Source organism: Artibeus jamaicensis, unplaced genomic scaffold (genome assembly GCF_021234435.1).
Source record: "Artibeus jamaicensis isolate MK-2021 breed Jamaican fruit bat unplaced genomic scaffold, CSHL_Jam_final scaffold_833, whole genome shotgun sequence".
Taxonomy (NCBI): domain Eukaryota; kingdom Metazoa; phylum Chordata; class Mammalia; order Chiroptera; family Phyllostomidae; genus Artibeus; species Artibeus jamaicensis.
Window position 1 is genome coordinate 15,151,348 of NW_026522056.1, and position 26,088 is coordinate 15,177,435.

Consider the following 26,088-nt stretch of genomic DNA (forward strand, 5'->3'; position numbering starts at 1 on the left):
CTGCACCTGGCCTGTAGGTTTGGCCCTCACACAGCTCTTGGCTAGGATGACAAATGGCCTCAGTCCTGGGGTCCTTCCTGAGTTGCCCCAAAGGCCCGGCCTCCTGCAACGGGGCCTGTGGTGCAGGAACGGGAAAGCAGCTCCACTTTTGTTTCTTATTTATTCCCCAAAATGCCCTGAGTTAGCGTTTGCAAATTAGGTGCAATAAATAAGCTGGACTATATAAAGATGTAATAAATAAGCTTTCAGTGTTTCTTGGAGGAGATGAAGCACTTGAGTGGGTTTCTTTCTCTCGCTCTTTTTTAATATTCTTGTTGTAGGGTAGCTGGTAAGAAATAATGGAGTTACGTCGTAGTTCTCCACAGATTAAAACAATTTCAGAATCAACATAGAATTTCTTTTTTTTTCTATGATTTAATTTTAGTGGTGGCAAAACAAGACTCAATGTTTTTTAAAGCTGTAAATTTCGAACTGCTAAACGAATTTGTGGTTTTTATCTTTGCTTATAATTGCTTTTGAAAAACAAGCATCACTTGTAGTCACTTGGATGTTAAATGGGTTATATATGTGTTTTTAAGCCCAAAAAGGGATTGTTTGCTCACTTTTTAGAAATGCCCATTTTCTGGTTCTCAGTGGACAGGAAATGAAAGCCTTGGTTGTTTTTTTTTTTTTTTTTTTCATTTGTTCCCTCTTTTAAACCCCCCCCCCCCACTGGATGTGGTTCGCCAGAGCAGGCCTCATGGCTCTTTGCTCTGGGAGGTCCCGATCTGCTCGTCTCTTCGGATGCGATCACTGACATTGAGGAGAAGTGAAACAGAGAATGGTATCTTCCAGGGTCATCAGAAGATACTCAGGCAGCCACCTTCACTTCCTGAAGTGGGGTGCAGCTGGGGTGGGGAGGGGGCTGTGGCTCTGAGCGGCTCCTCCTTGGGGTCGAAAAGCAAAGCAGCCCAGGCTGTGAAGCCATGAACGTTTTTACAGTTCTGTTATCGGGTCCCAGAGATTGCTGGGCCCGGGAGGACTCCCAGAGTGCTGCCTCGACGACAGGCACAACGTGGTTTCGCTTTGACTTCACTGTGAATGTAGAACTGAAAGCTCGGCTTCAGTGCACGCCTGCAAGTGCCTTGTCAAGGAATTTCCACGTTTTAAAAAATATTTTTGTACACAAAGCGAAAGGGGAAATGCACTTTAAAATCACAAGAATGGATGTATTTTGTGTGGTATAAGAGAGTGGTTTGTAACAAATGGAAAAACATAATAAAGGTAGTAAAAAACAAAACGGAAACTGTCCTGTTTTAAACTGCTTCTCGGCTGGGAGTCAGATGCGGGGAGAATGATTCTCAGTGTGTTTGCAAACACATACAGGACACAGGTTTGCAAAGGGACAGGGCGTGGTCAGTGGCTGAGCGGACAAAGCTGGACGACACAGAGGAAGGGCTGGGGAATGGCTTTGTAAGTTGTCGCGGTAGCTTATTATAGCTCAGGAAATATGTGCTGGAGACAAAGCACAGGGGCCAGTGTGGTTCTGAGTCCATTTTTTGCAAGCTATACGTGATTTTATTTTTAAATTTGTTGAAGCGGCATTGGTTAATAAGATGATACAGGTTTCAAATGTACATTTCCATGATACACGATCTGTACGTTGCACTGTGTGCCCACCACCCAAAGTCAGATCTTCTCCCACCACCATGTACGGACCCCTGTACCCTTCACCTCCCTCCATTGCCCCTTCCCTCTGGTCACCACCCCAGTGTTGTCTGTGCCCAAGTTTTTGTTTGTTCTGGTTTGTTCAGTCATTGCTTTCAGTTTTGAATCCCACATATGATTGACATCACACGGTTCTTCATTTTTTCTGTCTGGCCTGCTTCGCTTAGCGTGATGTTCCGAATCCATGTTTCACGATCCCAGGGCATGCATGTCACTTCCTACCCTCTCGCTTGTTCTTGAAGCGTATTTTTGGTTTGGTGTATTCAAAGGTGGGAACACTGTAAATGCCACTAAGAGCTTTTCACCACTTAATCCCACTGTCACCAGCAAAACCAGCCAGCTCCCGACAGGACTCCTTTTTTATCTGTCATCCGACATTCACCCTGAAGAAGCTTTCCAGAGACGTTTTATTTCCAAGTTCAGAAGAGGGAGTGGAGGCAGAGGGGCACCGCAGCCAGACAGTGCTGCCGGGTCAGTCTCCACCCCCAGAAGGGCAGCAGTGGTTCTGGGGGGGAGGGGAGCACGCGAAAGCTGCACCCCGAGCAAGTAGACGCAAAAAGTAAGCTACGTACATAATTGCCTTTCCCAAGAATATCAAACTTCATAGAAATTGGAAGGGGGAAGATAACACTTTTTTTGAATGAATGTCTGTGCTGAGATTCAAAATGGTTTTTATACTCCTATAATTCCGACTTGTGAGACAGACACCTCAGAAATGGCTGGGGTGAAGAAAAGAACATTTCTTCGAGCCTTGTTCCCAGAATCGCAAACATCCAGCTCTCTGAACAACCCGGCTGAGCATTTACTGGCGATCTGCCATGTGCCAGGCTGTGCTAGGTGCTTTTCTGCCCACACCTGTAAGAGACACTCGTTTTAGGTGAATCCTCTGGTGGCTGGGAAACAGTGTGGTCTACTGCTCAGTGGAATCAGGAGTCCGAGAGCTTGGGTTCTGGCCTTGACCCTGCCATCCCCTGTCAACGGCTGGACTGAAGGGGCCCTTAGTGTTTCCAGCAGGAAGGAGAAACCAGGGGCTCTAGTCAGGCCCTGAGCACTTTGGAGAGTTGACCAGCACGTTCATTTTTAAAATGTTTTTAAATATAAACTTGGAGCAAGTACCATGTACGTTATTTGCATTCTTCGTAAACTCACAGGAATGAACAGCATTCCAGACAACAGTGTGCACTTGCTGAAGTCATCAGTGTTCAGGCCGGAAGGGACAGCGGAGCTCGTTTAGCGGGTAAGGATATGTAGGGCCTGAGTGTGTCTCCTGAAGTTACACGGGCAGGGACAAAGCTGCAGAGGACCATGAGGTCTTTTTTGCTTTTTCTGAGGACTCTGCCCCCAAACTGGCATCAGTCTCAGAGAACCGAGACTCGGGTTGATTCTGGAAAGAAGACCCTCGTGATAGAGAAGTAACTCCCAGGGGCGAGTGAACACGTGCATCCTTATAGACAGCAGGCACGTCCCCCCCAAAGGCTTCCTCAGCACATACATGGACCGCTGACCCAAGGGAGTGGGGGGGCCGGACACCCAGAGGTTCAAACACGTAAATCTCTGAAACAGCTGACAGCTGATTCAAACATATTTTTAAAAACACAGCATTGGACACACACACACACACAGACCCCTGCACACTGGCATGAAAGTGGACATTAAATAATTGGGGTATCTGAGGGCCTGAAGGGACAGCAGGCTGTTGTTGATGGCAGGAAGCCATCGAAGGGGCCTGTGGCTGCAGCGGCCGTCTGGGAGACTGGCAGGGTCGAGGCCTCAGCATCGCCTAGCACGGGGACAGAGCCCCACTGCAGCGCGGGAGGCTTTGGCCTTCATTCCTCTCCCTCGCTGTCGCTGACCCTTGGTGAGGAGATAGACAGGGCAGCGCCACTGGTGCCGTTTGTGGCCACACAGGATTCTCTGGTAGGCGACGTGTCTCCACAATGCTGATGTACCTGCCAGCATCAGGCCCTCCGCTGGGCTTGAACTGCCACAGGTAGGGTGAGGGTGCACAGCACGTCATAATGACTCAGCAACTGGACCTTCCACCCAAAAGATCAGGTGGCTTGGTCAAGGGTCAGCAACCTTTATCTGTAAAGGGCCAGAAAATAAATATGTTAGGCTTGTCAGGTCCTCATAGGGAGTCTTTCACATATTCTTCTTTAAAAATGCAAAAGCCGTTCTTAGCTGTGGGCCATACAAACCAGGCCGAGGGCCGGACTTGACCTGCCGCCTGGAGTCTGCTGACTCTGGCTGAAGAGTCTTATGGGAAGAGCGAGACTTCAGAGCCAACTTGCAGACCCTCAGCTGAGGTCTGGAGTCAACTTTGCAGTTTGTTTGTTTGTTTAAAGACTGTATAACTGACGATTCTAACTGGGGTGCTCTGAGAATCAATGGGGTGCTGTGAAGTACCCTGGAGCCCTCGGCCTCATCGGGGAGCCTCCTGGGCAGACCGAACTGTGGGAGTCGAGGCCGCCTCCCCCTCCTCTGGGCTTTGTGATCTTTCTCTGGGGAGCTCGGGAAGCCAGACCGGTCATGGGCTAGAATCAGTTCTGGCTGGATGGTGCCCTTTTTTTGGACGAGTTAGAACAGAGTGGTAATTTTGTCTGTGGTTTCCATGTTTTTGTTGGTTAGCTTTTCTGTTTCCTAATTGTAGTGCTGGTGGCCAAAAGCCCTCTGGGGACTCTAGTCAATTCACTCTTAAGGGTAGAAAGTTTAGAAGGAAAGGGGTTATTATTGGTCTGGGCTTATGTCCTACTACCTCTGCCCCTCCCCCCACCCTCGCCACCCCTGTCCCCAACGAAGAGAGCATGGCAAAGCTCCCCGAGAAGTTGGTCACTGTAGGCATGGACACAGGCTGACTTGAGCACCATTCCAAACCCCAGTCCCCGGAGAGAACACTGCAGTGCGTCCAGGAATTTGGCCAAGTGCAGGGTCTCGGCCCATCTTTCCCTGGCCCAGCCAGTGTGAGACACCTTCAGCTTCCTGAGGGCCATCCTTGTAGTGTGGGGCCACATGTTCTTCCTTCCGTTTTGTCACCTGCTCCCGCTGGCATTCGAGTTGCCCAGCGCTGGAAGAGGGCCTGTTGTGTTAGTGCTGTGGGCACGTGGAAAGGTTTGGATGAAGCCCCCATAGGTCCCAGGGGGACTCTCACACTCCAGAGGGCAGTTAAGCTTTCCAGAGTGCACCCCTCTTTTAGAAAAAGGGGAACAGCACACATCACTGCCCGCACTGCTACGGCGGGGGAGAAAGAGACATTAGTCACTGTTCTCCTGGGCTCACTCCCAGGACCACCTCATTCATCCCCCCTTGGTGGACACCAAGTACCCATCTGAAGGTGGATTAGCCAGGTGACATTCCACGTTCCTCTTGCCATATCATTTTATTGAAAATTGTTTCATTATTGAGTATTCACCATTAATCAGTTTTCTAATGAAACAGCACTGAAACAGCCCCCTGATACTTCCATAAGTTCTTGCACACTGCTTTGCACATCAGTTCAGGCAGCTAAGCACTTGCTAATTTGAGTTCTCCAGTGTCCAGTTGCTTTCCTCATCAATTGGTCAAGCACTTTCCACCTTGGATCTTCGTGCCTTATATTATTCATGTGTTATTATTGCATACACACACACAGACTTTGCAAAGGAAAATTATTTCCTCTGCAAAAGGCCCTCTCATGCTGGTTCATGTTCCTGCTTTGAGATGGGAAGTTCCAGGCCCACAGTTCCTGCAGGTGAGGCCCTCTCTGTCCTCCCCAGGGCAAAGGGTGGCGTGGAAAGAGAACAGTCTGTGGCTGTGGCTGGAGCAGCACAGAGACATGAGGCACTGGCCCTTCTACCTGCACAGCAGGGCACACCCCTCGTCTGCTCGGCCTCCCCACTGTCTTCCCCAGACGGGGACCCAGGGGCACCAGGTCTCCAAATGCAACCTCTGCTTCTTGGGCCAGCGAACTCAGACGGGAGCAGCCAGTGGCTCTCAAGTGGTATACAAAGCATTGGAATCTTTCTAAACCAAATCTCACATAAAGCTAATTTTCATAGTTGATAGAACAGGAGCCGCCCAAGGTAGATACCTCAAGCTGTAGGGAAGCCACCCATCCTCCCTCCACAGACTCCTGGGGCACTTCCTGGGAACCCTGGGCTCCAGAAATCTGGGTGAGAACCTTTCCCTTACGGCTCACAAGTTCGCAGCTCCTGCTTCCCATACTAGTGAATGTAGGTCGAGAAAATCCCATAAAATAAAACAAAAGCTAGCTAACAAACAAAGCCCCTCTGAGAGGAAAACACAACTATTTAACCCCCTATAATGCCAAAGGACTTTGGTTATGTTTGGGCTATGTTATCAAGAATAATGATCACCTCCTGGCACAAACAAATCATCAGCTTGTTCACACAGAGCTACATTTGAATTGCTTATTATCGTACATATGTGTCCTACATTTTCCTACAAAAATGACACTTGACAAGGCAACTTCTATTCCATACTAACAATATATTAAACAAAATTGCTGAGAACTTTTAAGGGCAAGGTTATAATTGGGGCCAAGTCGTCTGGGGAACAGAGAAAGAAAAAGACCGGCCATTGTTACCACACTATTTGCACCCTCTCCAATGGCTATTTCAGTCTCTCTTCTCGCAAACTGCACATTTTTTACTCCATTTACTTGCATCAAACTAAGCCCAGACAGGGAGCCCTAATGGTTTTCTTTTTTTTTTTTTTTTTTTTTTTCTTTTAAAGATTTTATTTATTTATCTTTAGAGGGGAAGGGAAGGAGAGAAACATCAATGTATGGTTGCCTTAGGTGCGTCCCCTGCTGGGAACTGGCCTGCAGGGAATCTGCCTGCAACCCTGGCATGTGCCCTGACTGGGAATCGAACCGCGATTGTCTGGTTCGCAGGCCCGCGCTCAACCCACTGAGCTACACCAGCCAGGTCTTTTTTAATTAAAATTATTTTGAGACAAAAGTAGAGTCACATGCAATTTTAGGAAATAGAGTCCGTGGACTGTTTAACCAAGATTCTCCAATGGTAACGTCTGGCAAAACTGTTCTGCAGTGTCACCCTTGGGTCACCAACACCAGTGCAGGCAAGACACAGGCCATTTCTACCACCGCAGAGGCCGCTGCTCTGGTCCTTCTCCAGACACTCTGACTCTCGCCCCGCCCCCTCCCACACCGCCACCCAGGCCCCGGTCCCTGGCCTCGGGCAATGAGTCATCTGTTCTCCCTCTCTGTGATTTCGTCATTTGGAGAATGTTATATAAACGAAATCATACAGTGTGTAATCTTTGGGGGGGTGGCTTTTTCCACTCAGCACAATTTCCTGGAGATCCATCCGAACCGTTCTGTGTATCGAATGCATGCTTTTTATTGCTGAGTATCATTCCAGTGTGTAGATGTTCTGCGGTGTGTTCAACAGTTACTGTTCTGATGGGGACTGGAGTTGTTTCTAGTTCGGGACTATTGCAAATAAAGCTAAACACCCACGGATCGGTGTTCGTGGGAAAGTAATTTCTCGTTTTCCAGGGCCAGTGCCCACGAGTGTGACGGCGGTCATATGGCACTGCCCTTCCAGGTGCAGTTTGATAAGAAACTGCCACACAGTGTCCCAGTGTGGCTGCCCCACTGCACACCTCCGGTGAGGAACCTGACTTCTCCACGGCCTTGTCAGCCTTGGGCGGAGTCACTACCATTTACTGTAGCGATGCTGTTGGTATGTAGTGGTGTCTCACCATCGTTTTAATGGGCAGGGCCCTAACAGCTGATCACATTGAATACCTTTTCTCGTGCTTTTTGCCTTCTCTGTATATTCCATGGGGAAATGTCTTTATGTCTTTTGCCCTTTTCTAATTGAGTTATCTGGGGAGTTTTTAACCTGTTGAGTTTTGTAAGTTCTTTAGACAGGGTCAGGTACAAATAATGCCCCTTTTTTATTACAAAATCTTTCATTACAAAATCATAAGCATGTAATTTTGCAACATAACAAAATCACACTCAAGCACATCATGACATTTTAGGTGAAATGTTGAAAGTATAAATTATGACACCCGTATTATTACCCTACCAACCTCACTCAAGCAGGCGTTAGTTCTGCTGGACCCTGTATATTCTAGATACAAGTCGTTTGTCGGATGCGTAGATTGAAAATAGTTTCTCTTAACCTATAGCTTTTCTTTTTATTTTTGTCACATGGACTTTCTCAGAGCAAAAGTTTGAACTTTTTATTAGTTCATTAGTTTTTCTTTTTATGGGATCATGCTGTTGGTGTCAAGTCCAAGAATTCTTTGTCTAGGTCTAGATTTCACAGAGTTTGTCCTATATTGTCCACTAAAAGTTTTATACTTTCATATTTTATATTTAGATATGTGATTCATTTTTATAGAAAGTGAGAGGTTTTGGTCGAGTGTCCTGCCTTTTCCCCCTCTGGATATCTGCCGCTGCAGCACCATTTGCTGCAGAGTCTGACCTCCTTCCATCGAATTGCTTTCATATCTTTGGCAAAATGCAGTCGGCCCGTTTGTGTGGTTTCACTTCAGGTTCCGTTCTGTCCCATCGATACACGCATCTCTTCCTCTGCTGATACCACGCAGTCTTGATTACGGCAGCCATACAGTCAGATCTTAAAAGGTAGAGTGATTCTTCCCACTTCCTTCTCCTTTTTCACAATTGCTTTCACATCCCAGCGATTCTAGGGGATGGTCTTTTCATATACATTTTAGAGGAACCTCCGGCACTGACTGTAAGTGACGTTCTGCGGACTCTAAGTGACATAATTGGAAACACATGTAGAAAAGAGGGTTTTGGACGTTAGTGTCCACAGCCTGGTCTTTCTAGTGTTGTCTGGGCTACACTTTCACTCTCAGTTTTCCTTGTCACTTTGCCTTCCTTGTGCCACGTGGCCACAAAGCTCGGCATTTCATCAGACCCAAGTGAAACTACAATCGAGCCACAGGCCATTAAGAGACTAGGAAGTCCATGCTCCACCTTCACTGATGTGGACAATAAGGCCCAGAGAGAGGTTAGGAGACTTGCTCAAAGTTGAACAGAGAGTTTGTGCCTGAAGCTGGCCCACAATAAGAGCCCTGACTACAGTCTGAAGCTGGGGGTCTTGCTACTTGGCCCTGACTTTGAAGTAGCACAGCTCAGCAGTAGGGTCATTTGCTCACCTAAATCAAGGTCATTCTTGCATCAGCTTCTGCCAGGTTTTAAATCAGAGGCAAGGGGAGAGGCCGGGAGGAATGGAGGGAGAGAAGGTAAAATAGAAAAGGGCTTGACTTCTGCTGCTGCCCCTTTAACCGGTTCAGAAGGTTACAGCTTTCAGTCCTGTGAAAAATGTGGACAAAGGAAGCGACTAGAACACGGTGGGGAAAGAGACACGAGTCCTCACTGGGTGTTATTGTTAATGGTCTAGTAGGAAAGGGGAATCAATTACTAATCAGCCACTAGTTGCAAGTCACTGTGGGTGATTACCTAAGGCTCCTATCCCGCCCCTTGCCCTCAAGGAGTTTACCATCAACTTGGCAGAGCTGGCAAATACTTGTTGCCCAAGTGACAGGAAATATGAGTTCATAATGAGGTAAGAGTCATCTCTGACTGTGGAAATACCACTCTGTTTCTGATGCTCATTTCAACAGAGTAAAGAGTATAGCCTTTTGGCGTGAACCAATGAAAAGTCGTTTCTTTTTGCTCCCTCTTTCATCAGGCGTGCTGCCTGTGTAGACCAGTTAAAGAGTGTTCTGCTGAGTCCGCAGTGGCGCAAGCAGTGCTCACGGCCGTATCCCTGCTGCTGCAGCCAGGCCCATGTGCACTGCAGGACACACCAGTGCCTCCCTCTCCCACCCTCCTGGCCATAATCACGGTCCTGGGGGAGACTCAGGGACACAGAAGACCCTTTAGTGTCCATATCCAAACCACACTGGTAGATGGGCTGTCTGATAGGTTAAATCCCAAAGGTGTATCAGCGAGCAAAGGAGCAACCGTGGCTGATAATCCCGATTCAGCCTTTGCTTACTGTTTCTTTAAGTAGGAAACAAAAGTTTGGCATCCTCTCTCACCCTCCTCATTCAGTCTGACAGTCACTGGGAAGGCACAAGGGGGGGGCGGTAACAGGGCTGGAGCAAGGATGACTCTGGAGCAAGATGGCAGGTGCAACTGCTGACAGGTAGCAATGACGACCTTTGCAAGGATAATGTCAGGGCAGAGCAAAGGGGAAGCCTCTCGTAGTTGGGGGATGGCTCCCGGCAGGGCGCTGAGCAGATGGACATACTGAGGATAAGGGGGCCCCGAGAAATAGACAGAAGGTAGATGTAAAGGTACCCACGTACCCGTACATACCTGTGTATGTGATATGCAGGGATAAAAATAAACCTACTTTCTAGCTCTGAGAAGCCCTGGGGAAGGTAACGTTCCAGTAGCAAAGGGCACACTCTTAGCACGTAGATCTTGGCTTCTAACTTCACTCTCCACAAAAAGGAGACAAGGCTTCTTAGGGAGCCGGCTGACTCAGGCCGGGAAAGCACACGATGAGCCATGTGAACAGCCTGTCGTGGAGGAAATGCTCCCAGAACGGTGGGCACGTGTCAAAAGTTCACAGAAGCCACTTTCACAGGGATCCTACTGTCAAAATCTGGGTCAATTTGAGCGTCAAAATAATTAGTGACAATAATGGATTGTAACCCACTGAGTACTAGATTATAATGAGTAATAATTCATTTCTTTATGAACAAATGAATTTAAAAATTGGAAATGAAAAATTTTCTCTTTGCTATAGAATGCCAACTACAAATGTGTAAGAAATGAGCCAATTAGAAAATTACCTTCAGGCAAACACACATCATCATAATAAATTCAGTCAAGAAACATCAATGGGCGCTAAAACCAGTTAGTAAAAGTGGAATGAGTAATGCGATATCCATGATACATATTAATTACAACAGAAAAAAGTAACTTTATAGTAGAGAAATGGGGGAGACACCGTCTTAATCAAGTGATCGAAGTTGCTATTGGGACAAAGTGATATCAGGAGCCACTCGATAGGTTGCGGTGAGAACACAAAATCACTTTGGTGGCATTTCACTCAAAGTGCGTAGCCTGGGGCTCACCACGAGGAGGCACAGGACAAACCCAAGGTGAGGGTCATTCTACAAAATGTAATCTGTATAAAAGTCAAGGGCACTAAACTCATTCTAGAGAGACTGGATCACATGACTGAGACTTGAAGTCTTTGCTAGCAAGCCCATCTGAGCTAAAACTTAAAAAGGGTGTAGGCGAAAACTATACAGTTCTATATACTTGGTTCTATTCTTGAAACTTTTCTGTAAGTCCGTACTGGCTTCAGAATTCATTTTGTTCAAAATTAAGATGGATTAATAACTAGAGATTGGAAGGAAGGCCTGAGTGACAGTAGCATGCCTGTCGATGCTTCTCAAAGTGTCTTCTGAGGACAGACGTCAGTCTGCAGACAGACATTGGGCTGCAAGTTTGACATTCTGCACCAGGAGAAGGAGCTTGCGCCACACTGTCAGCCACCTCCCTAAGCACACTGTGCTTCCACTGACCGGTTTTTTAAAGCCCGACTTTCTTTATGAAAGAAGTAGTATATTGATTACTTTCTGGACCAAGCCTCTCGTGCCATCAGAGAGTGACACTTAAGAGTGGCACTGGTGTAAATCACAGTGAAACCTAGGTTGAAACTCCATAAAGGAGATCATTAAACTGGAGTTCTTTCCTGTGAGCATCACAGTTAAAAATAGTCACAATCCTATGATCTCAAATGCCTAGTTCAGAACATACTCCTCAATGCATTTTGGGTGAAAGGGATCAGCACCAACAGGACCTAGCACAGGTGTGGGCCCAGTGATCTCACGGGCTTTTTCTGATCAGAATGTTTTCCATCTCTTGGCATCTCTAAGTCCTCAAAGGAGGGAACATCCCTTCACACTCTCTTAGTTCATCATTGACTCACCACCAAATGAACAAGGGTCAAACTCTTGCAGTGGAGAGGAAAAAATACTAAGTAAAGAAACATGTTTAAGCAAATTAGTGAAGGCGAAAAGTTCCATACAACTTTAAGACCTCCCTCATACCTAAAAAAGCTGTCCCTGGCAGATGCCATGTTTAGTATTTACGTCTAGCAAACTGGCAAATAAGCGTCTGTACTTGATATCTTTTTAAATCCTCACCTGAGGATATGTTTATTGATTTTAGAGAGACAGGAAAGGAGAGCGAGAGAAACATCGATCATACACACCCAGACTAGGGATGAAACCCGCAGGCTAGACATGTGCCCTGACGGGGGATCCAATCCACAACCTTTTGGTGCACAGGACAACACTCCAACCAATTGAGCCTCAACCCTGGCCAGGGTTATACTTGGTTTTAAAAGCCTTTGGTCATCTATTAATCATTCTCTCATATGAACAAAAATCTTTGTTGGCATGTTCCTCTCACATGATTGCAGACATTCTTTCTCCTGGCTTTGCATTTTTTTCTTCTGGTTAATTCTACTTGCTAATTCCAATTAAGGTATAAGCCTTTTTTTCCTTCTTAAACTTCTTGTGTTTATGCATCAACCCATACCACTCTGCTTCTGTTGCCAAGAACATGCGTTGCCAAGGTAAATAAGATCACCCACTTGGAACATTGTGGTTCAGAGTGTCAGGGACTTCAGGATCCAGGAGCTTGGGGGTTGTGCATCCAGCTGGGTCATGTGGCCTTTTGGGCCATTCAAGTCGACCAGTGGGAGGAACAATCAAAGAATGAGCAGGATCCTCGGTGCCAGCCCAGCATCGTCAGCAATTGCTGCACATCCAGGAAGAACATAAACACCACTACCTTGACCCAGGGAATCGATTGTCCTTGCTGCACCAATCCTTTTGTAGCACCTGCAGGCGACACAAAACATGGGGCCATCTGCTGACGTCTGGCTGTTTCCTTCTAGCCAGCATTGTTAGTCCCAGGTCTCCAGAAACTGTCTCATCAACATGGCTATGCTTGGAAACGAGAGCAGCGCGCATGTGAACAGAGCCCTGGAGGGGGCAGGGAGGGTTTTCAGAGATCAGCAGAAACCCTGAAAAACAGATCGTGTTGCCACAAACGTGGTGGCTTCCAGGCCAGTCAGAGCCCTGGGGATGGAGCTCTACTGAGGTACCATTTCATTTCCAAACTTGAACATCGGTATGTGTCCTCTGCCTTCCTTCACAGCCACATTGCCTGCCCCCGCTGACTCACCTTCCACCAACGCCAAGTCTCGTGGTGGTCCCTACATATCCCACACTATTTCTTACTTCTGGGCTTAGCTCCGAAATTCCTCCTGCCCTTTTGACCAAAGGCCCAGTACTTAGCTTGGAGGAGACACTTGGGCACAGTTGTTGAACTGAGCCACCAAGACCTTAGGCCCCTTTTCTTTATGTGGACTAGACAAGCGGCTAGGGTTAACTTATTGGCTGCTCTTTAAGGCTTACTCTTGGTTCATTTCCCATAAATGAAAGATCTGACATGTCTCAGAAATATGTGATGCCCATCTCGGAGATATAGGGTGCCGATCAGAATTTTTACCTGCAGAGACAACCTTTGCACTAGCTTAACCAACAGCACACACAGTATAACCTCAACAGATATCTCAGGTCATAAGGGGAATGGTCTCGTCCAGACTGAAACATACCTGAGGTGTGACTCTGTCTGCTCCGGTGTTAACAAAGCACTAATTCTCAAGGCTCTTTGTTGCTATGGTGATTTTCTCTGTTGACTTCAGCCCCGTGAGGATTCCAAGGCCCTGTCATTCCCCATCATTATGACACCCCTATAATTCTCCATCCAGACAAGAATACTTTTGAAGGTCAAAAGGATTAATGTGATTCATGACTCCAATGCATCATGTAAAACAGGACAATTCTTGGGAAATTAGAACACATTGTCCCACACGGGGCTTCCCACATAAACAGGCCCCCAACAACCGTTTCCTGACTGAGCACACTTCAGTTTTCTTCTCCCCAGCTTCAATGTAATATCTAAACACAAAGATGAAATGTAATGCTTCATCTACATTATTCATAACAATGGATATATAACAGCTGCTCAAAACCACCTGTTAATTGACTCATGGTAAAAGGTTCTTCCCAAGTGAAAATTCCCTATGGGTAGCTGGGAATAGGAGAATAGAACTTTGCGGAGAAGTTAAGGCTGGAACATTTGGGTGGGTCACCAGCATAGAGGAGAGAGTGTGAGGAGTAAAAACTCTCCTGAAATAGTGTAGATACCAAAGAAAACTTGACTCAGTGATGAGACATGAAACAGGAGGGTAAAGTCCTCCCGTCTGCGTGATATAGAGGTCACGGACGTTTACTAATCTTAGGACAGTACTTAATCAAGTGTGAGAAGGGGGAGGGGAGAAACTTGGAGGTTATTTTATTTAAGGAGAAAAGTGAGAAAATGGATAACTTTAGGCAACACCAGCTTTGATAATGATGACTGAACACAAAAATAGTAAAAAGAAACTCACACTGTTGACACAAGAAAAAAACCTTGGGCCATCTATGGCTCCTATTGCTTTATTTTACAGAGAGAAGACGAAGACATGGGGAAGCTAAACGACATCAGTTCCCTGCTGCCCTTCTGAGAAATTCTTGCAGAGGGAGTTTGACAGCATTTAATTGCCCATTGATCATTACTTCAACAATCCTGGGAAGAATTAAATCTTTGTTCTAAGGCATGAATATTTGCCATGTTAGACAAGCAAGTGAAACTTTTCAAAAGTTTTTGCCAGGATAAGGAACTTGTCTTCTGGTTTGGTGACTCTAACCTCCGCCAGGTCTAGGTTAGCCAATGTGGAGCTGTCCCTGGAAGCAGCAGAAGAATGAAGGGGGGAAGGCACCCAGAAGTCGGGAGCTGAAGCGCCACGTCTGGCCCCAGTGAGAGGAATTCTGGCCCTTGCTGCCTTTGGCCCACAGACTGCGAAATGTCAACAGCCGATGCAGATATTCACCCCCCAAACTGGAAAGTTCAGTGTCAGAGTATACTGAGGACATAAACTGATGCCAAAGCAGAAAGCTCGATTTAAATACTGTTTCAGTTTTAGCAGTGACCAGAAATGTCACCCTCGTAAGGTCGCTTTATTTTACCAAGACTCTCCTAATATTTCAAGGGTCTTCAAAGTCACAGCATTATGAGAGTCAACATCTTGGCATCTATCATCACACATGCATCAATCATTTCCCACAGTTACCAGGGCGTCAGAAAAGAAAAGTACAGTGCATGCTAACTGCCTACTCAAGCTATTTCTGGCACGGTCAGAGCCGCGGGCCTCTGCCTGGGCAGTACCAGTTGAGGTTCTCAAAAAGAACACTCAAGCACACGGGGCCTGCACCATACCTTTTTCTCCTCCTCTCTTTTCTTTTGCAAACAGAATGGTTTTTCTGGCATAATTATTATTTTTTTAAGGGAAGATTAGGTAAGGGAGGGGAGAGGTGGACCTTAGAGATTCCAAGAACTAACAAGACTCTGGTGCCAGAAAAGCATTTTAATCAGGACTTTAATTCCTTGGTTTATTTAATGAAAACTTGTAGATTGATGAATTCCTCAGAGAACAGGTCCCTCACCCAGCCCGCTGTGCTGCCAGCCCGGGGCTGAGCGTGGTAATTAAAGTGCAGCTGTCGAGTCAGCGCCACAAAGGAGAGATGTAAACACGTTTTCCTTCAACCCTGCAACCCTGTGCTGGGTGAGCAGGGAGGTTCTTTCTGTAGGTGAAAAAGGTTAATCAGCCAGCTCAAGATAGATGATTACTGCACCCTGAAGTCTGCTCCCTTTGCAGGAATTAGAGCCCTAGAGGCAAAAAGTGACCCACCCAGGATCTAGGCACCCCTGCGGAATGATTGACAGTACTGACTGGAACTGGCTGGATCCGGAGAGGAGCGCCTTTAGATGGCGTCAAACACTGAAGAACTCCGTGTTAAGGAGGAAAGATCCTGGTTTTATTACTTGAGTTTACTGATAGGAAGCTATCTGGGGATTAAAGGTGTCAATGACGGCACTATTAAATTCATGATGTGCAACCAAAATTGGGCCAAAAGACTTCTTTTCAGTTTCTGGACCCCAAAGGTAAGCCTTAGAAGTAGGTTGTTAAGTCGTTTTGGAGAAGATCTCAGTGTTCATCTAGACTTACTGATGAGCATGGAGAGGTAAAGAAAGGCACAGCGACATGCCCAGCACCACACCAGGAGCTGGCAACAGCGAGGTCTGCAATCAGATCCCTTGACTCTTAGATGAAAGCCAGCTTTCTCCAGCTGCAGGGATTCCCACCCTGGGCATTTGCAGGACAGTTGCTCTCACTATCTAGGAAGCAGACAAGGGAATCAGAAAGGTAGATATTTTCAGCAAGTGTTTACGTGACCATGAACTATGCTGCCACGTTTTGTTTACAGAGAAGGAGAGGAAAAACCCAAGGCCTTGAGACAAGAGGCCTTACAGTCAGACAGATTCAGATTTTAGTCCTTCTTCCACACATACTCAGCTGTGCAATTGAGAGACAAATCACTTGATCTCGCTAATTCAGTAGCGTGGTGAGGATAATAACTATACCTAATTTAAAGGTTCTGGGAAGGGCTAAATGAGATCATGTGTATGGAACATTTAGCACCATGCCTTGTAAAGAATATATGAGCTGTCATTATTACTTTGGCTTCTGTTATATGTTAGTTGGCCGTGGTCAATCAGCTCCATTCAAAGTCACCTTGAAGGCTGCCGCATATCCAAGAGGACCCTCTTCTGTGCACTAGGGGCCAGTGTCCTGACACGTAGTTTCCATGGGCCTTATAAACACTTTAGCAGAATAAACTGGGTAAGAGAGCATTTAAGAATGGGTAGCCCTTCAGAAAAGAATGGGCTAAGGGAGTCCAGGGATGTGTGTGCTGTGAGACAAGTTCAAAGACAATGATCTTGGCTTCCCAGGAAATAGGGAAGATATCAAGTGAACTGGCCGGAGGGGAGCTTCACATGATACTCCCGGCCCCCAGAGGAGCAGGGCAGACCTGACCTAGGGTTATGGTTGGCTCAGTCTCTCACCATTCAGAGCACAGCACACACGTTTGGATTAAAGCTGTGCAAACCATGATTCGGGCCAGGTGTCCTCCAGGAGGTGGGAAGAGGAAAGCAGAAATCCCCCCTCACCTCATTCAGGGAAGTTACGGGGTTTTTAATGCCGAGCAAAGCCCCCATATGGGTAAAGAGGCAAGGTTTCTGTGCTCGGTGGGACTGATTTTCCAGGCAGGGGAGGGCAGAGGGGCTTCTTCCTTCTGTAGGAAAGAGGAGAATGGATAAGGATTTAGTGGCAATTTAAGGAAATGAAAGAACGAAGTGACCCGGCCCACCCTAGAGGGGATCCTTCTCTTTTTTGTCCCCTCAGCATTTTTATAGTCTCCACCTCCCTGCAAGGCACTGGCTTATCTAACAGCTTGGGATTTTTCTTCTCAAACTTTTGGAAAGGATGCTCACTACCACTTGACTAGAAGCTCCCCCAGTGAGGGGCTGCTTCCTCTTTCCTTCTGGGTTCCCCTGCAGTGCAGGATTGGTAGAGCCGTGAATAGGTGCACGGTTAATGCCTGTGAGTGTGTCTGGAGAGACCTGTGTCCCCTGCAGCTTTTACTGCCCAGGCCTCCAGGTGTCGGCTTCCTGGGCGCCAGCTGCAATCCCCAGCTGTTCAACAAGGGCTGTGAAAAGGGTGTCCTGATAAACTGGCCCCTGCTGTGTTGTTTGCTGTCTAACTCGGAGAGCACAACTGATTTCTCCTATCTCATTACAGACATTCCACGGTGCAAGGGAGGAGGCCTCCCCTTGACCCAGACTCAGCTTTGTGAAAAGTACATAGCAGGTCCAGAGCATGTTATGGGTCAAAAGCATTCGTATCTAAAAGAGAGAGAGAGAGAGGAAGGAAAGAAGGAAGGAAGGGAGGGAGGGAAGGAGGAAGGAAGGAAGGAAGGAAGGAAGGAAGGAAGGAAGGAAGGAAGGAAGGAAGGAAGGAAGGAAGGAAGGAAGGAAGGAAGGAAAAGAAACCACTATGCCAGGAAGGAACTAAGGAAAAACTATTCATTTAACTGTGCAAGAAAGAAAGAAAGAAAGAAAAAGAAACCACTATGCCAGGAAGGAACTAAGGAAAAACTATTCATTTAACTGTGCAACTTTCAAAAAAAGAACATCTCTAACCCATCACCGGAACACAGAAGCTGCAAATAGTGCATCTGCAGACACATAACACTAACCTAGGGGCTGGCCTAGGGAGCTGCTAAATACTTAAAGCTGGACTTGGAGGAATGAGCAGGATTGGCCTTCCTGGCCTGGTGACGTGGTATACTATGATGGCTTTTTGTTTTTCAGTTAAAAATGCTTCCTTTATTACTTAAGAGCAATACAGCTACTTCTGAGTTCAACTGTTTGTGTGTCTCCATATTGGTCAAGGTGTTATGCCTGACGTTAAAGACAATCACTTCCAAGTGTCATCAGATAGTGGCTTTCTGTGGGTGTCATCATGTGTGTCATACGTACTTCCCATTTCAGAAACAGTTGAGAAACTGCTTTAGGAAATTAAGAAGTTCTCCCAGGCCCCAGAGTAAACACATACCTGCTGCTCTTCCACACCTTATCATGCCAGAAGCAACTAAGTTCTGAAGGAGACACAGTGAAAGTTATCACAAGTGGCCCCGCTTATAGTTTTATCATTTTCATTCACAAAGTGTATTACAAGGGAGCCCTAATTTGCATTACAACTGATCATTACAAGATATTGCACATTCTCCTGAGGACATGTCTGATTCTCAAGATACAAGGTCACTGTCAGAACAGTCTCCTGACTAGTAGACTAGCAAGTGGAGAGCTCACCACTTGGGCAAAAAGCTATTCCTGTACTCGAGCCACGTGCTGGAAACAATGCTTTGCAAGGCCAGCACTGATGGTAAGGGCACACAATTCGGAGATAGTCTTCATTACACCTCTGGCAGCATTAACGGACTGCTTGACTTAATCTTACTCTAGTTAGTATATTAGAGTTATTACGTGTTGTGAGAATTATCTTCCATTATTCACTTCAGCTCAAGAGAGAGTAAAGAATTTGGGCAAAAATTATAACCAGATAATGACCAATTCTCTAAGATAAACAAAGCAATTGCTGAGGTTAATAAAGATGCAATAGCTCTTTCCATATTTACTATGAGGTTTTAACAAAAATGTTTTTAAATGCATAGATGAGCTCCCAAGAAACAGAATGAAATTCTCATGTCCCCAAAATGAAAAGTTTAGACCAACACTACCCCCCACCCCAACACCGCCACCTGACAACCCATGTTCTGACATTGTACCTGCTGTGAGGGGGAGGAAGGAAGAATGAGAATTCTATAACATGGCCATTTACAGCAGAGTCGCTCAAACTCTCCTGTGCACCTGCACCACCTGGGCTCTTGTTAAGAGGGAGGCTTGAATTCTGTAGGTCTGGGTGGGCCTGCACTCCTGCATTCCTAACAGCCTCCAGGATGCTGTTGGTGCTGCTAGCCAGGGACCACACTTAGTTAGGATCTCGCCAGCATTAGGTTTTCAGGTAAGCATTTAGCCTGCGTACTGAACCTCACAAAGACTGCGCCTGCTAGAGATAGCGAGCTGGCAACCGAAATTCCTCCACTCAGCTGGGACCCTCGTGTTGCTGACTCCTTGGTTAAGACAGACTAGAAAAAAATCCACCAGTCAGTACCAAGATATTACAAGAAAGGTGTTCAGTTTTGGGGTGAATGCTGGGTGAGGAAATAAAGTCTCTCCTGAAAAATAGGAACTCAGGGCCTCCGCTGTGCATAAATAAGGGATACAAATTTACCTGTGTGGTCTAGAAAACTCTATGTTCAAGAATAACAAAAACCTGGTACTAGGCCAGTGGTACCCATAAAGTCCTTGGCAAAAATACGAGCAGCCTACATTTGAAGGATGCTCTCAAAATCCATGCCACGTGAGACTTTCACACACTCTGTCTCCACTACAGTATGAATCAAAAGTTACAAACTACCCCAGGAAACAACCCACCAAGAATAAGCAGACAAACTAAAATGGAGGGCTAGACTTGACAGAATAGGCAATCTGAAAGAGAATATAAAAGACATATTTGAAATGATTAAATACATTCTCCAAAAAAGCAAAAACTTCAACATAAGACAAGGCATTATGAAAAATATGTATGTTCGAAAAATTTTTCTGGGATAAATAACATTAAGATTAAAGTGCAATGTACAGTTTACAGATGAGCAAAACTGAAGAGAGAATGTGTGAATTGTAAAGTAGGTCACTATAATTTGTCATTGTGAACTAGGTATGCCCAGTTTGCCCATTATGAAGCCAGATAAATAGAGAAAATATTAAACGATGATAAGAAAAATAGGAGATAGAAAAGAAGGACCCACATTGAATTGGAGTTTAAGTTTGGGGAAAATGAATAAAAATTTATATTTAAAGATATGGAGGCATCTCCCAGACAGAACAGAGAAAAACAAATCCATACTGACACACCCATGTTGAAGCTATGAAACACACACACACACACACCTTAAAAGCAGCCAAAGGAAAAAGTGACAAAAAGAAAAAAACAGAGAAGGGAGGAGAGAAAGAAAAGGGGAAGGAGGGGAGGGGAGAGATGAGGAGGGAGGGGAGGAAGGAAAAGACAAATCATAGAAGGGAACACGGCCTGAAAAAGGCTCCTCGGCAGCTGCCCCAGACACTGAGAGACACTGGAATGACACTTTTAAGTGTTGTGGGAAAACCATCTTAATCTAGAGTCTGTACTGGGCCAAACTATTAACAAGAATAGAGCTGACATAAAGATACGTGTTCCATCGAAGGCTGACTGAACGCACTGCTTGGACACCCTCGTGACAAGGGGGTGCTTGAAGAAGGAAACTGTACCCACATGGAAGAAGCGCCAAGAGCCAGGTCAGCAACGACAGGACACTGGGTGGGCAGGAAAGGGGGAAGGGGCGCTGAAGGCATTTCTGGTGAAAGAAATTGTGGAAATGCACCCACGTTCTCCCTCCAGGAACTCTGTGCCTGGCTATCGCTGCTGGTTTTGATGACTAAGTGCCAAATAAAGATATACAGGTAGGTGCTCTCTCCCCTGACTCCGTGTAGTATATTTTTGTAATGCTTTTTATTTTCTGACATTATACGCTTTATTTGTTTCTGGACTATTTCCTTAGAATCTAAGGATGGCAGGGATTTACTGTCTTGTCTGGCCTGGCACATGCTTGGTGCTCTTGTGATACTGAACACAGAAAAGGAAGCCGGGTTGTAGAGAAGGACTTCCGGTGCGTCTGGAGTTCAGGCTTTTTCTCAGGGGAACAGGCGGGATGTGGTGGGGACGTATCCAGCGTCTTTGACCATCTGCCAAGTCCTGGGCTACACATGACCCATGTTATTTTACCTGAGCTGTGGAATGACAGAAACCATAAGCGAATGAGGAAAATACACTGGCCTTTCGATCTGATTTAAAGTGCCAGCTGAGCATTCTCATCTCGATTTATCGTTTACACACATTACTGCCTGTTTCCAAGGGAGCTGCAGGCTGTGATCGTTTGTCCAGTGTGCTATCCTAACTGGTCAGTGGAAATCAAACCTGGCTCCGTGCTCTTGGGCCAGGCTTTCACACTCTGGGCATATCCACGCTCACTACCACTGAATGATCTAGCAATTCCAGTTTTCTCACACCTGTCCACATAGACCCCCCCACCACCACAGGAACCCTGAAATTCCGGTCCTAACGGTGAGTAACTGAAAATGAGAAGGCCCTAACTTGACTCGCAGCCAGCCCCACCTCCCCGTCAAAAAGCTTCCCCCTCCTCTGTGTTCTCAGCTGCACCCTCCCCAGGCCCCTCAGGCCCCACCGTACCAGCCAGAGAGACTCTCCAGTTGCGATTAGCAGCACCCGCCCTGCCCCCAACAGCAAGCCTGCTTTTATAGATGCACAATGACCAGAATGGTTTTCCTAATGAATAGTGTCGGGGGACACTGTGTTCTCATTCAAAGTCCTAATAGGATGAGGGTAAACTTGTAAACACAGAACTCGGGGCAAAGAGCAAGAATGATTTCCCTCCCCCACTTACAGCCAACACAAAAATGGAGAAGACCTTTCGGAGAGCGGGCTTAGTAGTCGTCCAGCCACACAGAGAATCCTCTAGTTGTACATCTATAGGGCGATAAGACAGGGGAATATTCCCATTGAGAAGCACACGAAGCGTGGCCTCCTGCCCGGCCCACACCCTGGCCTGCGCATGTGCACACCCCCCCCCCTTTTCTGATGGGTCGCGTTTGCTGTCCCCTGCGTGCCTTCTCCAGAGCCTTCCCCACTTGCTTCCTTCCTGGGGTGGACAGAAGCTCAAAGCACCACAAACCCTTCCTTTCGTCTTCTATTTACCATCTTTAGCTGCTTTCCTACTCTTCCTTAACCCCTTCGAAAATGACCTCCACTTCTAAACATCTGAATTATTTTCCTGGTAGCCCCCAATGGCAGCCCATTAGTTAGATAATACACACCTATCTAACGGTCTTCCCAGAGTCCTTTTAACAGAGCTGTGGCTGTGTTAACATGGTTGTGGTCCTCCTTGCTGACCCAGAGCTTTGTGCACAGTAGGTGCTCAATAATTGTGAGAAGGAAGGGAAGAGGAGAAAGTGGTTCGGGAAATGATGTCAATGTATACAGTATTCTTTCAAAGAAGTGAATCTCTGACTTTATGGACTTTGGAGAAATTTTCAAGGACCTGATTTCAGACCCACTTTGAGGATATGAAATCAAGTTCCACGACCTCGTTGTCTCCAGGTTGATTCAGCTGGCCGAGCAAGTGTCTGCTTGACTCTCACTAAGTGTATTTGTGTAAGAGGTCCTGCTGTCACTCCAGGCCACCTCTTTCTATCTGTAATTCACCAGCCCTGTGATGCAGGTCCACAGATTCTACCATGTTCAGAGAAGAAGGGAAATGTTAACTTAAATGTAATTCCATGTCCTCAGAAAAGTGAGGCATTGGCCAGAAAACAAGCCAATGTTCTCTCAGCCTGGAGGAGAGTGGATGGGAAGAGTGAACAGAAGAGAGACTCAGATTCTGATGAGCTTTCCCCCTCGTTTTCACAACATTAAGCCACAAAATCATTTATGAACCCTACAGTCAAGTTTAATCCACACAATAATGACTACAGAAGAAAACAGCAAGGTTGAAGGATTGTTAGGGAGATGTGTGTGGAGGGGGTCGGGCTGGAAGCTTATCCTCGTGCAGTGTGGGGGGCAACAGGGATTTCAGGGGAACCTTGGGTCCCAGGCCCGTGGCACTATGTAAGCCACTAGCAGGACCCTCCCAGGGTCCCAAAGGCCCCAAAGGAGGGAAAGATGGGGTAATGCTGCAGGCACTTTTCATTTCCCCTCAAAGGGCCCAGGATGAAGAGGAGGTCAAGGGGAGGGGCACCTGCCATGCAGTTAAATGGACCAGAGGGCCCCAAGTGTGCTCCCTCCTAGCTCTCCCACCTACAGTTTGGAGACCAACACTTTCTGCACACAGAGATAAAGCGGGAGCGCAGCCTGTGATAAGAACTGATTCCGTCCTGCACTCGGCCATCCCGGTGTCGGTGAGAGTTTCCATTTAGAAGTGACCTCTGGTGAAAGCAGAGGCGCTGCCTGCAACCTGGGCTGGAGCTTACAACCGCACTGAAAGGGGGCTGCCATGGACGGATGCCTCTGGTGATAGCGGTGGTTATATTTAGTCCTGAGCTCAAGTTAAACATGGGGCCGCCTGCAATATGCGTGAAGAGAACACCAAGAACAAACAGGGGCACAGGGCCAGTCCAAATAAAAGAGCAAAGTGCAGACTCCAAAGAATAAATATGCACAAGCTCTGGCCAGAGATAGGACGGGTTAAGGTGGAGCTGGTCACCGGGGTGAGGTCAAGGTCAGCAGAAATGGGTCAGTGGCCGCAGGGCTTTTCCCATCCTTCCCAAGGCTCCAAGCAAGGAAAGTGAATCTTAAAAAAAAAAAAAAAAAAAAAAGCCTTCATTTACCACCTGCTCTCCAGCTGCATTCCACACAACACCCAAATGTCCCTCCGCTTTAAAACTTTTCCAACTCACCTTGCTAACTCCCTGGGGAGATCTGAGGCTGAAAGACACCTCCTTTATTTCCCAAACGCTGCTGACACAGTGACCCAACTGTTTGTCATGTCTTCTAAGAGATCGATTGAGCAAAGAACAGATTTTTTTTTTTACAGGACTAGAGTTGATCCACTTGAAAATGTAACAGCTAAAATCTCCTAAAACATTGAGCACCTGCGAGCAAATTAGAGAAAAGGGCCCCCTGTGGGAAGGCAGAGCTCTGCGGGCCCTCGGCGGGGTGGGAGGGTCCGCTGCACTTCCTCACCCCACATCCAACCCCTGAACCGCAGGCTGGCCCTTCTGTCTGGGGCGGAACCTGCACGGTCTCCCCAGCAACGGAGCAGCTGCGCAATCAAGAAGGTTTATGAGCTTGATTCCTGAGCCTTTTCAACCTGCGTACGTGTTGCCATTCTCCGCCCGAGGACTCATCTGGTTTTCTTCTTCATGTCCCGAGCTTTCTCTCTAGTGTCAGTAATTAGTGTGGTAACACACGAATTTGCAAAAACACTGCAGCTTTTTATTCACTACTCCAAGCTGTAATCTCCTTACAGATAGTGAGGGACGAAGTTTATCTGCAACATGCTTGACTCATGGTGGATATTCATTAAGTTTCATTGAATGAATGAAGGAAAAACAGTCTCACAGCGCTTCTGAACTGGTTTCGAATCATGGATTTCTTTGAAACCTGGTGGAAGCCAGGGACATTTTTCTACCGAAAGGCTCATGTGCAAACATACAAAATTGTGTGTATGGTTTGGGAAGAATCACTAACCTCTAGTGGGAAGGGCTTTAGATTTTAAGCCAGGTTGAAAAAGCGTGAGTCCTTTAAAAAAAACAACAACAGATAAAGTGGGAAAAAGAACCAGGAACTGACATGTACCAAGAACCTAAGGCTTTGACTTGTAATCTTCCCTAATCCTCAAGACAACCATTTAAAATAGACATTACTATCTCCGTTCCGCAGATGAGGAAAATAAATTTTAAATAGCTTTTCAACTGCAAAATATCAGACCAAGTGTTTAGTCCAAGTCTATTTTACTCCCAACTCGTGTTCCTTCTGCTATGTCATTCTGCCTCCAAGTATTACAGATTCTCAGGATTCCTTATACAGTCAAGTCCTATTTATGGTGTTTTCATGAATGAGGCCCTCTAAAGAGCTGTGATCTAAACCTAGCAAAAAAAGAAATATATATTAAATATAATCATCTATTTGGATGAGACAACTTAAGTGATTTCTATAAAGTTCTAGAGAAATCTAGAAATTGATTTCTAATTGTACTTGCTCATTTTATTTTGCTTAGATTCTTAGACCAACAGATTTAACAAAATGAAACCAACTGCTGCTTGAACCTGAGTCTCAGCTGCTCACCTTTCTCCCTGAATAACACGAGCTTCAGTAGCCGCTCAAGCTCCTCCACAAACTACCGGACCCTGAGCTCCATGCCATCACCCAGCCATGGGATCTGACCGGCCAGCAGTGCAGCCAGCGTCTGTGCAGATGCCAGTGGCTCAGGCTCCCACGTCCCTCCCCACCAGCATACAGGGCCACTGGGGGTCAGGGGGCCTGGCTGCAGGGATGGCCGGGAGTGTGCTAGGCATAGGGGGTCCTAAGAGTGAGAAGGAGATTAGGCAATGCCTGAATGACCACATGGCCTCCTACCTGGAGAGGATGAGGTGCCTCGAGGCTGGTGACCAGGGACTGGAGTGCAAAGTCCAGGAACACCTGGAGAAGAAGGGACCCCAGTCAGAGACCGGGGGCATTCTTTCAAGACCATCGAGGATCTGAGGGCTCACACCTTTGCAAATTCTGTGGACAGTGCCCATATCGTTGTGCAGATTGACAATATCTGTCTTGCTGCTAATGACTTCAGGTCAAGTATGAGATGAAGCTGGCCATGTGTCAGTCTGTGGAGAGTGACATCAGTGAACTCTGAAAGGTCATTGACGTCACCAATATCACGGGGCTGCAGCTGGAGACAGAGATCGAGGCTCACAAGGAGGAGCTGCTCTTCATGAAGAAGAACCACGAGGAGGCAGTAAATGGTCTATGAAACCAGACTGCCAACTCTGGGTTGACCATGGATTTGGATGCCCCCAACTCTCAGGACCTTGGCAACAAACAGTATAGCAGACATCTGGGCCCAGAATGACAAGCTGGCTCAGAAGAGCCAAGAGGAGCTAGACAAGTACTGATCCTAGCAGACTGACGAGAGCACCAGAGTGGTCACCTCGCAGACTACTGA

At 46.7% G+C, this 26,088-nt stretch overlaps 1 long non-coding RNA gene across 3 annotated transcripts; it reads right to left on the reverse strand.

Annotated features, from left to right (window-relative positions):
* Window positions 1-1,525: 1,525 nt before the first annotated feature.
* LOC128626619 (uncharacterized) lies at window positions 1,526-25,743 on the reverse strand. 3 transcript variants are annotated; one of them, XR_008390595.1, is made up of 3 exons: window positions 25,506-25,743; window positions 8,866-12,582; window positions 1,526-3,792 (listed from the first exon to the last, which is right to left on the reverse strand). It is a non-coding gene; the product is annotated as an uncharacterized LOC128626619 (long non-coding RNA). The 3 variants fall into 3 exon arrangements; XR_008390597.1 differs by lacking the exon at window positions 1,526-3,792 and adding an exon at window positions 21,817-21,899 and having other exon boundaries at window positions 8,095-12,582; XR_008390596.1 differs by lacking the exon at window positions 1,526-3,792 and adding an exon at window positions 21,603-21,899 and having other exon boundaries at window positions 8,095-12,582.
* Window positions 25,744-26,088: the final 345 nt, after the last annotated feature.